The 13,493-nt window shown below is 38.5% G+C and overlaps 1 protein-coding gene and 1 pseudogene across 2 annotated transcripts in view; one reads left to right on the top strand and one right to left on the bottom strand.

Annotated features, from left to right (window-relative positions):
- Positions 1-13,493, bottom strand: part of FNDC3B (fibronectin type III domain containing 3B) — a 378,980-nt gene that overhangs the window by 189,595 nt on the left and 175,892 nt on the right. The gene's annotated exons all lie outside the window — the stretch shown is intronic.
- The window catches only part of LOC117084521, a 57,820-nt pseudogene that overhangs the window by 2,102 nt on the left and 42,225 nt on the right, over positions 1-13,493 (top strand).

Genomic DNA, 13,493 nt, shown 5'->3' with positions numbered 1-13,493 from the left:
CAAGTACTAAAGCTTTTTAATAGCCCATACCCATGCAACATAAAATCAACAAGTATACACTTGGTACAACATTGACTTAGGGAACAATCCTTCCTCAGTAGGTAAAAATAAAATGTTTCACAGTACAGAGTGTGAACAGAGGTGCTACCACCTCAATAAAGTATTGCTTTTTAATCACCAAAATGTTTACCATGCAAATAGTCTCTTAACCCTAGGCATGACCCCTAAAACTGTTAAAGTCATTTGTGTAAAATGCTTTAAAGAATGTAGGACAAGTATGTGATTTACAGCTAGAAAAGGTTTTTTTCACAGTCTTGATTTCAAGAGTAGCCAAATGACTTTAACATGTTTGTTCCCCCTTTTGTCACTGTCATCAAAACTATTTCAAAGGACATTTAAAAATATGCACTAACAGTTTCCAAAACTCTACCTTGCCTTAGAACCCCAAGTTCCTCTCCTTTCTGAAATAAACCATTACAACTATAGGCAATTTGGAGTTTAAAAGCTAGCAAAATAAAATCTCATTCACCATAGTGGTACGAAAAGAAGTTATTGTCTTCCTAAACATTTATTTCCCAATCTGTGAGTTTACTATCTCTGCTCAACTGTGTTTGAGAATGTCCAATATTATTGTAATCTTTCCCTAATTAAAACACTAATTTCTCTTCCTAAAGTTCCTAAAAGTCTTAAAAGTCCGCTAGCATTTGTTAATGAGTTTATTTTTCATTTACTTAAACCTTGAACCAGAAAGGTTGGAGAGCCTTTATTATTCAATCAATGGTAATTAATGCAATGATTCTATGACAGTATTCATACATCAAAGAGACAAAAGGAAAGACCAGCAACATTGTATTCTTAGGACCACACAAGCTCTTGGAGAGCTCCTGAGCCCCCACCAAGGCTGCAAGATCATTCTGCCTCATCCTCTATTTCTTCCCTGCTACCTGGGATCCCCAAGAGCACCGGTGCCCAACCACTAATAGTGGTCCGTGGCCTGTTAGGAACCGAGCTGCACAGCAGGAGATGAACAGTGGGTAAGCCAGCATTGCTGCCTGAGCTCCGCCTCCTGTCAGATCAGCAGCCGCATTAGATTCCTAATCAGCAGCGAACTCTATCATGAAGAGAGATGTAGGCTGTGTGCTCCTTATGAGAATCTAACTAATGCCTGATGATCTGAGGTGAAACAGTTTCATTCTGAAATAGTCTCCCTCACCCCCAATCCGTGGAAAAATTGTCTTCCACGAAACCAGTCCCTGGTGCCAAAAAGGTTGGAACCACTGACCTAGAGCTCACACATCTCAGATGCTATCTTCACAACATTCACCCATTCTGGGAGCAGACAGAACTAGACTAATTAGATGAATTACAAACAAAGTTTGGAAATCTCAAAGTGGTGGCAACTGGGAATCCAGGGTATAAATCATCATTTAAAATAAGTCTTAGAAAAAGATCAGCCATAAACTAATCAATTATATTATAATTTCAGGCACATTTAAATGGTATTTTTATCATCTGAGTATTCATGTAATACATGTAAACAGGTAATGAATTCATATAAGTATTGGACTTGTCTATAAACTGGTACTTGTATGTCTAAATGGCTATTTTTCAACAATAGCCCTTAGTTGCAAGAGATCACATTTTTTCCTAATTGATTTAAATATCGTCTTGCTCAAAAAGAATGCAAAGGAGTTGATATCACAACACAGCAAGATAAAACTAATGAGAAAATAAGGCAAAGATGAAATAATGATGTGATAAAATCCAATATATCCTATAAAAGTGACCCTTCAGTCTTTTTAAATTGCTGAGGAACAGAAATCCTTGCTGGCAGAAGTAGCTAGAAGGCCACAGCTAGTAGGTAAATAGATAATAATGGTGAAAGCAATTATCAGAACAAATGGTCTAAATACAAGTACACTTAAGCTGTTTGCAATGGGTCTAATACTGCATACAAAATGTGAGATCTTCTGATGAATCTCATAAATGTCTAATGATGAATCGCTAATCATTCATAGTGACTCAAGACTCTTACACAAGCTAAGAGATAATGTAGGCACTTCGGTTAGCTCTGAATTTCTTTCTTTCTTTCTTTTTTTTTATTATTCAACACTGATTAATCCCACAAGGGAACTAAAAGGAATACAAAGAAAATAAAGCACAGATACTAACTTCAAAGAAATTCGAACTCTGCTGCAGTGGTTCTTCAACTTCAATGTGCATCCACATCACCTAAAGCGTTTCTTAAAATACAAATTGCTAGGCCCCACTCCGCACAGTGTCAGAATCAGAAAGTTTAGAGGGAATCCCCAAGAATGAGTATTTCTAACAAGTTCTCAGGTGGTGTGGATGTTGCTGTCTAGGGACCATGCTTTGATAAGCTCTGACTTCATGAGACAGAAGACTATATGAACCAGACTTTCCCCCAACATCAGGAACTAGACAAGGATGCCGACCTTCACCACTGAGATTCCACATTGTACTGGAATTTCTAGCCAGAACAATTAGGCAAGAAAAAGAAAGGCACCCAAATTGGAAGTAAAATTTATCTACTCACATATGACATATCCCAACATACAGAAAATCTCAAAGATCCCACAAAAAAATTACTAGAGCTAGCACACTAGTAAAGCCGCAAGGTATCACATCTGCACACAAAAGCCAATTGTGTTTCTACACACCAGAAATGAATAATCAGAAAATTAAGAAAACAATTCCAATCACAACAGCATCCAAAAGAATACAATACCTAGAAATAAATTTAATCAATGGAGTAAATGGTTTGTATACTGAAACTACAAAACATTGCTAAATAGTAGCATGAAACAGAAGACTGATTGATTGATTGATTTTAATAGAGCCAGAGTCTCACTATATTGCCCAGGCTGATCTCGAACTCCTGGGGCTCAAGTGATACTCCTCGGCCTCCAAAGTACTGGGAGTACAGGCATGAGCCACCACACCCATCCATGGATGATTTATTATTAAGCTAGCAATAATACTCAAAGTGGTCTAGAGTCAATGTAATACTATCAAAATTCCAGGGACCCCAAATAGGCAGAAAGAATGAACTTGGACCCCATCTCATATCATATACCAAAATCAACTCAAAATGGATCACAGACCTACTTATAGAAGCTTAAAAAAATAATAAAACTCTTAGAAGAAAACAGAAGTAAATCTTCATGACACTGCATTTGGCAACAGATCTGTAGACACCAAAAGTACAAGCAACAAAATATAGATAAAAAGAACTTCATTCAAATTAGAAACTTTTGTGAAACCCCGTCTCTACTAAAAAATACAAAAAACTAGCTGGGCGAGGTGGTGGGTGCCTGTAGTCCCAGCTACTCGGGTGGCTGAGGCAGGAGAATGGCATAAACCCAGAAGGCGGAGCTTGCAGTGAGCCGAGATCCCGCCACTGCACTCCAGTCTAGGCGACAGAGCAAGACTCCATCTCAAAAAAAAAAAAAAAAAAAAAAATTAGAAACTTTTGTGTATCAAAAGACATTACTAAGAAAATGAAAACACATCCTATAGAATGGGAAAGATATTTCCAAATCATATTTGATAAGGGACTTGTATCCAGAATAGATGAAGAACTCTTACAACTCAACAAAAAGACAAACAACCCAACTTAAAAATGGCTAAATGAATAGACATTTCTCCAAAGATAATATGTAAATAGCCAACACACAAACACATGCATACACATAAAAAGATGCTCAACATCATTAATCATGAGGAAAATACAAATCAAAACCATGATGAGATACCACTTCACGCACACTAGGATGGCTATTAAAAGACAAAGACACACACACACACAGAGAAAATAACAAATGTTGGCAAGTTTGTGGAGAAATTGGAACCTTTTACACTGCTGGTAGGCAAGTAAAACAGAAACTGTGGAAAAGTGTAGCACTCCCTTAAAAAAGTTAAATGTAAAATTCCCTGATGACCCACTAATTCCACTTTTAGTTGTATTAGGTTGGTACAAAAGTAATTGCTTTTTGCCATTGAAAGTAATATATCCAAGAGAATTGAAAACACATAAACAAACACATCTACAGGCATGTTCACAGCAGCCTGTACATGTGTTCATGTTCACAATACTCAAAAGATAGAAACAGATGAAATGTCCATCAGAAGATGGATGGGTAAAATGTGGTATGTACAAACAATAGAATACTACTCAACCATAAAAAGGAATGAAGCAGTAACACAAGCTACAATGCTGACAAAGCTTGAAAGCATCAGGATTAGACCCAAAAGATCACCCATATTGTGTCATTCCACTTATATGAAATATTCACAATAAATAAATCTACAGAAACAGAACTCAGATTGGTGGTTGCCAAAGGCTGAGGAGCATCCGCTCAATGGGTACAGCTTTTTGGGGTGATGAAAAACATTTTGGAAACAGAGGTAGTGGTTGCATAACATTGTGAATAGGTGTATTTACTAAATGAGTTAATTTTATGTTCTCTGCATTTCACCTCAACAAAAAAAGAATTGAAAAATTATGCCAATAACCAAAGAAAGATAAGATAGTAAAACTGGGGTTACTAACAAGCTACCAAACAGCAATGGCATATAAATCTCTTGAGAGCACATTTTCATTCCATATACATTCATATTTGCAAAGACACTATTTCTAGACACTGTGCTATGCAAAAGCCAACAGATGCATTGTCTATCCACAAGCAACTGCGTGGGGATACAGACATATAAATAAATAAACACAAGGAGGCATTTCAGGCACTGTCTAAATTTTACAAGATTTAAAGAGATTATTATCTTGTGGAAACCTTAGTAACTGCAGAACTGAGGAGGTCAAAGGCCCTTAGGATATAATAGAAGTCTCACAGTTTTACAAATAAACAAACTGAGGCCCAGAAGCAAGCTGACCAGCCCAGGAAAGAGCAGGCAAGAGATGGAACAACAGGGACGAGAACTCTGTTCTTCTTCTTTTTCTAATTACACTTTCCTTTGAAAGTAAGATCTCTTGTTCCTTAAACTGCTGCTGGCAAACTCATCTTCTTTCCAGGTGTTATTTTCACACAGAAGCTAGGTACTGACGGCACATTCCTCTGGCTCAGGTGAACTGAGGGAAGGCATACTGGTCTCTCTAACCAAAACTACTTCTTCCCAACAGCATCCACCCAGAGAGGAAACGGGCCAGGAAGGTGCTAAGGGAGGCTTGGGTTTGCACCTGGACTCCATCACTTTCTAGCATGACCTTGGGGCAAATTACTTAAAACTGTCTGATCAACACTTTTGGCCTACCAAAAGGGATGACAGGTGCTAATTTCAAGGGTTAAGGACTGGAAGATGTAATGCATATAAAGTGCCTAGCACTGTGCCTTGATGAGTAACATCTTAACAACCTAAAACACTGCCCCAGTAGAAGAAAAATACCATGGGAACAAAGAAGTTAGCACAGTGTAATCATTCACCACAGAGGCCAAATGAGCAAATGAGTTACACGGTTTCGTAGATGAGCAAGTGAGTGTTTTTGCTCTTCAAATTCTTTCTTTCTAAAGTATCTTTCCATGTTGTAGCTTGGCAAGAATATCTTCCTCTTGAAAATGTAGTATCTTCACGATAACCTAATTATGGTTATTAAAAAATAAGAAAATAAAAAGAACAAGGGAAGGGTGGCTGGTTTGTCATAGTTGTCTACTCCCCCAACCCTATTCCTCTGTGTCTCCCCAGATTACCTGTTCTGTTTCCCCAATTTCTAGGAAATCTTGGAAAGTTGGGTGTGCAAACTTTCGAGATGTCCTCAGAGAGCTCTCAATCAAAGGACCAGCCTTTTGTTTCTGAAAGTCAATCTTCTCCGTTTCTCTGGCATTGGCTTTATTTCAAGAATTTCTAGTCTGGTCCAGTCATTGTCTTTAAAAAGGAGCAAGTGGCCAAAAGAACAAATTGCTCCATGACTAAATTTTCCTGCTAAAACCTTAATGTATATCACTACCAAGAACCAAAACTGAGTTGCTGATAGAATTCTTAAATAAGGGTAGCCATCATCTTCTCACTTGGCCATGTCAAATCACAAGGCCGGCGTTAGTTAACAATTCTGTCTTGCCAATTTGAAATTCAAGTCTTTTCTTTCAAATATTCCTCTCTGAACCTGTTTTGTTACTTAGCTGTTTTAAGGGCATCAGGAGTAGAAAGACCAGGGTTTAATTCTCACATAAGACAAGCTTCTTAAATCCCAATTTTCCTCAATTTCATTGAAATTGAGGAATCTACCCAATTAGTTACTTTATCAAGTTGTTTTTAGGCTTAAATGGTTAAAAAAAAAAAAAACTATACACTTACTGTGTAAATACATAATACTATGCTTTTCTTAGCTTGTGTTTTATTAAATTCAATCAACATTCATTGTACAAAATGATGTAAGGAATTGAAAGTCACACGGAAGATTTTTAACACATACATAAACAACAAACTACCGCATAAAGCAGCAGCAATTGTTTCATTAGAGGCAAGGAACTCTGGAGCTGGACAATAACAATTATCCATAGAGTGGGTGGGGGAAGAATATTCAAAATTCAGTAACTAGCAATGAATGGTACAGAAAGCTGGTGAATCCATTCACAGCAGGCATGATGACCTAACATGGTTTCAAAAAGAACTTGATTTAAATTCAGGGCTACAGAAATGCAAGCTTTAAGACTGTCAAAGACATCAGGTACCAGGAAACAGGCTTGTAGTATAATCTTCAACTCCAGTTTTTAGAACTCTTGGTTGTTACTTTGTTCAGTTCAACAAACCTTTGTTGAACCCAATGTAACTGCCAGACCTTGTGCAGGATGCCAAGGACACAATGACATTGACGAGAACAAACATTTCTGTTCTTAATTATGGAGAGAATGGCATGCGGAATGAGTAATGCACAGGTGCACAGAACCATGTAGGGGGAGGGGAGACCCAGCTTTTGGCCTGAGATTTCTGTGTATCTCAGCATGGAGTCAGGCACATAGCCCAGGCAACTCAAGCAGCATGAGCATTTGGTGAAAGTCTGATCTAGCAACAGAAATAATTGAAGAGTTAGGCAGCAGACCTCTGAGAAAGGGTCCAAGAAATTGATCTCTGGAAAAACAAAAAATAGTGGGTTCCATACATCTAGACTGACGGTGAAGCTGAATCTCCCAGGGTCTCAGGACTCTGCTCTTCAAGTTAAACTTTATCACCTTGTTCCAATTTGAAACATAATTTACTTAGTCTACAAATAAACAACATTCAGGATTACCTTATCATTTAAACTTATTTATTTATTTTGAGACAGGGTCTCGCTCTGTCACCTAGGCTGGAGTGCAGTGGCATGATCACAGCTCAATGCAGCCTCAACCTCCTGGGGTCAAGTGATCCTCTCACCACAGCCTCCTGAGTATCTAGGACTACAGACAAGCCACTACATGCGCAGCTGATTTTTGTATTTTTTTGTAGAGATGTGGTCTCACCATGTTGCCCAGGCTGGCCTTGAACTCCTGGCCTCAAGCGATCCTCCCACCTCAGCCACCCAAAGGGCAGAGATTACAGGTGTGAGTCACTGTGCCTAGCCAGTTAAACTTATTTAAATGAATACTAAGATCCCATCTTTCTTTGTTTTGATCTTTAATGTCAGGTTTGGAACGGCAGGTAATCCAAAGATAAACTTATTTATACTTAAACCAGGACCTTGTAAACATTAAAGCCCTAAGGAATTATACAAATACAACTCAATAATACTGAGAAAAGGCTTCTGATATTTAACAAGTAAAGTCCTTGCAAATATCAACAGCAAAATTAAAACAAAGGCATCAGAAAGAGCATCAAGTGCATCATTTCAAAACCTTTAAAAGCAAACCATCCCAGCATTTTTTTCTCTTTGGCCCATGACATCCGAGAGGCCCTCAGACTTTCTCACACAGAGTAAAGAGCACGTATTAGCATTTCAGCTAATAACAAACTCAAGACGCAGTTCCCAGGAGAGATGAATAGGAACAGGTGAGTATAACTCCTAGTGGTATCCTCTAGACAAACTTGTTGAGGGTAAAAAATGAGCCCCTATTCTGCTTATTAGAACAAGGCTATTTAAATTTTAAATGCCTGAGGTAAAATGAAGACTAAGATGTTAAATAATCATACTAAAGTTTACACATTTTGTAGAGACAAGAATCAGAAAGATTGCTCATTAAAAATTGATGCAAGCAGAGCAACTAAGGGAGGTCTCAGCAGGAAGGAGGCAGAATTTATTCACTGCGCTGGCCCTGAGTCCAGGCTGGGCTGCACTGGCGCAGTCTTTGCTCACTGCAACCTCTGCCTCCTGGGTTCAAGCAATTCTCCTGCCTCAGCCTCCCAAGTAGCTGGGATTACAGGCGTCTGCCACCATGCCAGGCTAATTTTTGTATTTTTAGTAGAGACAGGGTTTCACCATGTTGGTCAGGCTGGTCTCAAATTCTTGACCTCAGATGATCCACCCGCCTCAGCCTCCCAAAGTGCTGGGACTACAGGCGTGAACCACCATGCCCAGCCCCCAAGTCTTTAACAGGGTTGCCTGTCATTCTCTCACCAGCTTTCTCTGCTCTTAGGAAGAGTTATGAAAGGGAACAGAGATGAATAAAACCTTGTCTACTCTTCCTTCACGTACTCCCACTTCCATCCCATTTGCCTGGCCACAAGGCCCTCTTCTCTCAGTGGGGACAGAGGAGTGAGCAAAAGACAGGACAGCAAACACGTATTTTTGTAACAAGTCCATGAAGAATTTATGGGCAAATACACATTTCCTATTTTATTTGTGTTCCACTTTACAATTCCTAGGTCATGCTCTAGCAGGGCAATTTTGCAAATAGTGCTGAAATCATTAACCAGACAACAAAACGTCATTGTACTCCTCACAAGCTGTTTTACATTATTCATCTGTTACAAATGACAGAACATGAAAAACATCACCAACCTGAAAGTTGTATGACAAGTAATAATCATGTATTGCTTTACCAACATATCATTACTCAATACATTTCAAGGATTTCAATTATTGTTGCTTTAGTGAGGCTTACAAAGCAAACCACAGAGGATCCCTTTTAACTACTCTCAGGGTTGACTCTGCCATTGCCCCTGCAAGAGTGCTTGCCATAAAGCAAAGTCTTTAACAACATTGTAAGGGCATTTTATTGGAAACATCCTAATGTGGTTTACTAGCTTAGTTCTTTTAACTCATGCACTTAAAATCCAAAGGCAAGAAAGAAATGTCCAGGATGTATGGACTAGAACTACTAAGGAAAATCAAGAGTGATTATGGAAATGGAAAAAAAATGAACTAAATATTCCATAAAACACAGAGTCACAGTTTGTCTACCTGATGCCACTTTCTCTCCAATCTAGAAGGCTGCTCACTCACTCCATCATCACTCCAGTGTCAGGCTGGAAGGGGCCATCAATCTCCTAAAATTAACTTAACTTTACAAAAGAGTCTTGATTGTTAATAAAAATCCTCTAAGTTGTCCAGCGGCTTGGACCTAATAAAGGGCTCTGAGATAATTAGTTTGATGTATATAGTTCCAGTCTCTGCCTTACCTAAAACCACACAGAAGCGGCTGGGAAAGTAACTGAGAGTTCCTACAGACCAGCCTGTTGCTTTTACTCTTTTGTTTGTAAGTAAAAAACAAAGGGCAGGCTGAGGGCTGAGGGTAAATAACGACTACAAATAGGTTAGGCTCTCCTACCTCTGAAGTGTTTGCAGTATGATCAAGGGCAGTCAGTAAACACCCCCAAGCAATTATGAGAAAGTTGGTCACCTAGACTGCTACTTTCTCAGCCATAAAAATGAACTGACAAAGTCACTGTTTGAGAGGCACCAGACTGCTTTAGGGCTGCAACATAGATGCCTCTAATTTTGGCACATTGCCTCCACAGAAACAAGCAATTTTACTAAACAAGCTACAGTTTCACTTTCAAAAACCAACCCTTCATCTATAAAGGGGGCCTGAGACAAATCAAAATGGAGTATCTACATTTGGGGTGACAGGTTACCAGAAAGGTCTCCCAGCTGATTCACTGCTATTTATCCTCGGCGGAAAAAGCAACAAGATTTTCAATAGAATACATACATTTTAAAGTTAGCTCCTCAAAACAACTACTAAGGCTTTGGGGTTTGCTTACCTGGAAAGGCTAAAAAAAGACGCCATATTAGGATAGGTAATGGGGGAAGGCAAAATTACCAGGTAATCACTAAAAACAAGAGTACATCAAAATGTGGAGTTTCGCATACAGTACTATCAATGGTTAAGCAAGAGTATGAGCACAAACAAATGATATGCATGATATATAAATATGAGCAACTCATAAATCCCTTCAAGGCAAAATGTTAGCATTATACTCCTCCCCTTTCCAGACATCCCTACTCAAACAAAACTGTGAATACTGAGAAGACAGGAGTTTCCTCATCATCTTATCTCTATCACTGCCTTTGAGAAACCACTGTGGTTTATGACTTGTCTTCCCCGTGACTTTACCTGTAAAAGAACCCCCATGTTCCCATATACGTATGCTCACATGGCCTGAGGTCCAATGAGACGCACTTTCAGCCTCATACTTGTCTAGGGATCACATTCACTTTTAGATGAGTAAAACACTGTCAAAGTATTTGAGTAAAAACTTCCTGGCCAGAGATCTGAGGTCAGGTCTGTTAGGCTGTCTGCACAGAAATGTTACTAAAATGAAATAGAGAACGGATAAGGAGAAAGAAGGATCTGGGGCAGAAAGTTGATCCTCTCTTTGAAAAAGAAGGGAGGAACCAGACAGATACCTAACGTGGAAGAAAAAGAAAAAGGAAGGAATTAATTTGATGGATTGGTGTGTAAACTACAGACAAGGCAGAAAAGCCACAACCAGAAAATACACGGTACCAATTAATCTCAACTGAATTGTTTTCCAACTGTCCTCGTGATGCATTAAGAGATCTGTGACCATAGCATATGCATGATATTCAAAATGGTAACTGATACAAATCATCACAGGAATCCAGAGGCTGGTCACTGGTCTATTTCAGCTTTCCAATAGTATTTTTTAAAGTTCTTCTCTTCAGTCCACCCCCATCAAAACCAAATGGCTCAGTGGAGATATGGGATTCAGTCTGTATGGCCCTGGGAAAGTTACTTATTTGTCCATGATACAAAGTAAAAGAGAAGAAACCTGATAATTTCTGTGCTTCCTTCTAGAGTAATATGCTGGGTGGCACTGCTGGTACTGGAGTCACGTAGGTCTATGCTTGCAGATTCTAGAAGACAGGTGTTAGTTGACAATTTCTAAATTCTTCCTGCTATCATCCTCAAATGTCTGTTACATCAAAATTTCTAGGCCTTTTTGAAAATGTAGATTTCCAGGCCTTCAGAGTCTGCTTTTCCCCACAAGCAGCCCCACTTTCTCAGGCCATCCCTGATCACTAGTTTTGATGCAGATGTGCTATGGATCAGTTCAGAAGAATGACTTAGAAAGAATGCAGTAAAAAATAAACAGAAGGTAGAAAAAAATAGGCTCATTCAAGATCCTTGAAGCACATCTCATTTGTAGTTACCTTGAGCCCAATTAGCTAAGTTTTAATTTCATCACAACGTTTAAAAGTGAAGAGGGAAAAAGAGTCTTTAGCAGAGTTCCATAAACTTTATCCTATTAATGGATATTTAATTGAATATGCTTCAGCTGGCAAAGATGACTGTAATTTGGCTAAAAATAGTCCCCCGGCTTTAGTCATAATAAAGCAACTACTGTTATACTTCCATGGCAACAACAAAATGATCACAGGATTTTATATAATATAGGATAATAAGCACTCTATGAGGCATCAGTCTATGCAATTATTGCTATTTATATGATTAATGGCCCCTGGTGATAGTTTAATATGAAATGGTATACATCTAAGAATAAGGAAGTAGGTAGAACAGTTGATAAAACATTTATAAACATCTTTAATTGACAGCTAAGATCACAGAATTGGAATTCTCTTGGGGATCTTAACGGTCATCCAGACCAATTCCCCATTTAATGCTTGAAATTTTGAACAAAATTTCTAGTAAGTAGCAGAATACTTCAATGTAGAGTTCACTATCTCAAAACGCAGGAAATTCCATTTTTTAATAATCGCAACTGTTAAAGGGTTTCCCCTTTCTCAAAGGCAGAAATCTGAATTCTGTTCCTAAGAGCCATACAAACGAAATGTAACCTCAATCCCATAAAACTAGATTTAAATACAGACTTTGCCAGCTGAATTCCATCAGCCCTCCTCTTCTACAGACAAAAATCATCTAGGCTTTCTTTATCTTCTCCTTCTATGACATGCCTTCCAACCATTCCCCTTGGGTCCTTCTAACAATCAACCTTATCTATGCCCCTTTGCAAAATCAGGTTCTAAAAACATTATATTTTATCATTTTCTGTATGTCCAAGGTGTGAGAAATCATTATAACCTTGGGCTACTGACAATCAAATTCAGAATTAAGTCTAGCCAACCTCTTCCCTACACCTGGGTCAGTGGACCAATGAGGAACTCAACCCACTGCAGAGACAGGCAGAGCCTGCAAACAGGGTCCCGCCAAGTTCACACCTGATGAAGGCCATGATTTCTGTTTCTTCATCTTGAATTATACTAGGTTATTGAGATCCTTAGTATTCCAATCAGCACTGAACTCACTACTTAAAAACCTACATTTTTACATTTATGTTATGACTAATTTTTGTTATACTATTTGTAATCATTAAAATATTTAAAGTTATATGTTTTTCAGTGTGTGTATATTGTCATATGAAATCATAAAGTTCTCTTCATATGAAATACTTTAATCTGTTACTTTAACTTAAAGGTTTCTGGAACAGCAGAGTAGTAAAGCACTGAACAAGAAACTCTAATTTTCATTCCCAATTTTTGCAAATGTGTCAGCAGCAAAATCTCAACTCAATAAGAATGTGTACAAAAATAACGATTTAATGATTCTATATAAGGGTAACACATCTGAGTAACACATCAAAAAGCAAGTAACTTCTAAGCTGAGCTAATTCTCTCACTTGAGCCAGAAAAAAGAATATTTTCTTCCCTAAAACCTTAGCTCATTCTTCTCAAGTCATACCTGTTTGCATATTCATGCGCAAATCTTTTCATTTTTTTGCACTCAGCTGAAAAGTTTAACTAAAACAAAATACTACAAAAATGCAGATTTTGCCAGGCATGGTGACTCACACCTGTAATTTCAGACACTCGGGAGGCTGAGAAAGGAGGATTACTTGATGTCTGGAGTTTGAGAACAGCCTGGGCAAAAAAAAAGTGAGATTCCCATCTCTAAAAAAGTTTTAAAAACAAAAAATTAGCCAGACATGATGTCACACGCTTGTAGTCCCAGCACACTTTGGGAAGCTGAGGCGGAAGGATTGCGCGGGCCCAGGAGTTTGAGGCTGTAGGGAACTATGACTGTGCCCCTGCACTCCAGCCTGAGTGACACAGACCCACTTCA

This window comes from Trachypithecus francoisi, unplaced genomic scaffold, assembly GCF_009764315.1.
Source record: "Trachypithecus francoisi isolate TF-2019V2 unplaced genomic scaffold, Tfra_2.0 Lachesis_group0, whole genome shotgun sequence".
In the NCBI taxonomy this organism is placed as follows: domain Eukaryota; kingdom Metazoa; phylum Chordata; class Mammalia; order Primates; family Cercopithecidae; genus Trachypithecus; species Trachypithecus francoisi.
This window is presented reverse-complemented; position numbering and strand designations above follow the sequence as displayed.